Raw genomic sequence first — 2,687 nt, forward strand, 5'->3', positions numbered from 1 at the left:
AACATTGAGATTTCAGTTGGAAGACACCCAGAAATCTTATGAGTAGCATACCTCATCCACCCTCTAATAACTAGCTTGTTTGTATAGGTAGAATGATTCATCTCTCCATTTTAGATGGCTAAATGTTTTGTGGAAGATCTTAGAATTGCTTGCCCCATCTACTGGGAAAAATCAGATAGGAAATGGCCTTTACGGATACTTTTACTTGGAAAGTTACAACACTAGTACAAGTCTTAACACATTTAACATTTGCTTGTTGAAAAGCAATGTCATAAAAATCAAATAAAATTAAACATGTTTTACTTTTTGCCTCACAAGAACGTAAAAATTATGGAGGGGAACTTAACAGGGAATTTAAAAAAATGTAACACATTTTTTCCTTTTAGTAGTCCTTGCGTAGTTATGACAGAATAGTTTCCACTTTTTGTTTCTTTGAACTGGGATTTTGGTCCAAAGTTTTGTCTGTTTCTAGTATCTGCTTCTGCCTCCCCCTCTATCAGATCAGCTTCCTCCACGGCCACCATCTCTTGGTGCTCCGCGGCTTGAACTGCTGTAGGAATCACGTGGAGGAGGGTACCCCCTTTCCATAGAAGAGTGAAGCCCGCTTTCTTGTCTGCCAACCCGATCACGACCACTTGAGTAGAGATCACTTCGGCTGCTTGAGTGACTGTCTCAACTTCCACCATATCCATCCCGTGAGCTGCTGTAATCATCATAGGGACTGCTTCCACCATAAGATGGTGGGGGCCCTCGTGTAGGTAGAGCACTACGTGAGTTACCATAACTCTCATATGCATCTCTGTAGGAAACTCCACTTGGATGATCTGAATAGTCACGATCACGACCATATCCATCTCTATCGCTATAGCCTCTTGATAGATAGTCATCACGTTAACTGGAATGACCGTAATCACGGTAAGTATAATCTCGTGGTGGTGGTGCATAATCTCTAGTATCACGAGAACTTGGGTAATCTCTGCTTGAATAGCTGTCTTTAGTAGAATACCCATCATCTCTTGGGGACAAATAAACATCTCTACTAGAGGGCAATGGTTCCCTTCCAAGTGGACCTCCCTAACTGTCTCTTCCACCTGATACAGGAGCTCTTCCTCCCTTTCCACTGCTACTGCTAACTGGTCTTGAAAGTGCAGATCTCTTGGGAGTAGCACCCCCATTTTTTGGTAGTGGTCCTGTTTTTACTGGGAGTGGTCCCCTAGAAGAACTCATGTTAAAATTCATCTAATATTCATTGTCATCCATGTGTCCTCCCCGTGAGGGAGGTCCCCTGGTTCCTCCACTTCCTCGTCTTCCACCTCTAAGACCTCTTGGAGGGCCTCTACTTCTTGGAGGTGGAGGCGGTCCACGTCTACCACTTTCAAATGATGGTTTGGTGACTTGTTCCACCTTGATGGCTTTTCCATGTAATGACTTTCCATTCATGTCTCTGGCTGCATCCTTAGCATCTGCTGAGCTTCAAAGGTGACAAAAGCAAATCCTCCTGATTTGTTGGTTTCCGGGTCTTTCATCAAGAGTACTTCCACTATTCGTCCATATTTGCCAAATACTGCTTCAAGAGCTTTCTCATTTGTTTCCGTATTAAGACCACTAAAGAAGAGCTTTCCTGGGTGATCTGCTTCAAACTTTTTTAAAATTTTTTATTTATTTATTTATTTTTGCCAGTGAGTCGCAGGAGTGACAATGGGTTCAAGCTCCAAGGAGCTCGCCGACACAGGGTTTCTAGCAGCTCAGCACCAGTGGCGGCTGCCAGGTCCAAGGACCGAACCGTGAAGCCACTATCTCTACTGTGCAACTTTGGTATTTATTTTAACTTAACTTCATCTGAATCAAGATGCTGACAAGATGCTGTAGAGTCCATAGTTTTTCTTTTTAATTTATCAGAGAATTATATAGCTTACTATTTGCCAAACACCACTCTAATCATTTAAAATACTATCTCATTTAATCTTCACATCAACTCTATAAGGTCAGAGCTATGATCTATTTGGCAAATGACTTATTTAAGTCACAGAACTAGAGGACAGCAGAGTCAGGATTTGAACCCTAGCACTTTGACGCTACAGTCCATGTTTATAACCATGACTATGCTGCCCTATGACGTCACACATATCTGACAGTGTGGAAAGGAAAACAAAACCTTTTCTGCAACTCTTCTCTTTTTAACTAAAAAAGCTACTTGTAAAATTTTCAATTGAAAAAGGAAATAACAAAAAGTAACTGCTATTTTCTGTTTTAAAGCTTATCTAACACTTTGACAAAACTTAGCTTGAGGAGTAAAGTGTGTATTTGAAAAAAATGAAAATATTAATGGTTAATGTCAATGATTTAGGTTAAACAACAACTATTTGCCTATGATAATTCCACTTATATTGCTAATTTTAAAATCTGTTCCAGAAAGTGGTTTTATTTCAGAGGAAAACTCATTTATAAGCCTTGTAATCGGTGGTTAATTTTTATACAATTTCATTTCCTCCAATTTCTCCAAACAAAATTAAGCTGGGTTTATGTTGTATATACATTTGATTGTATGTAATTAAGAATACATGCACTCAATTTTCCTATTGTATCTAATATTATTTTATAGCAACTTTTCAGAACATTCTGTACTATTGATAATTTGTTTTTGCAATGTAATATGAGATGGGAACTCAAAAAAAGATTGTGTGCTT

The 2,687-nt window shown here is 39.2% G+C and overlaps 1 pseudogene; it reads right to left on the reverse strand.

Moving 5' to 3' along the window:
- Positions 1 to 468: 468 nt before the first annotated feature.
- LOC105533763 lies at positions 469 to 1,631 on the reverse strand (annotated as a pseudogene).
- Between the last annotated feature and the right edge of the window lie 1,056 nt (positions 1,632 to 2,687).

The sequence above is a fragment of the Mandrillus leucophaeus genome, unplaced genomic scaffold (genome assembly GCF_000951045.1).
Source record: "Mandrillus leucophaeus isolate KB7577 unplaced genomic scaffold, Mleu.le_1.0 Scaffold1280, whole genome shotgun sequence".
Taxonomy (NCBI): domain Eukaryota; kingdom Metazoa; phylum Chordata; class Mammalia; order Primates; family Cercopithecidae; genus Mandrillus; species Mandrillus leucophaeus.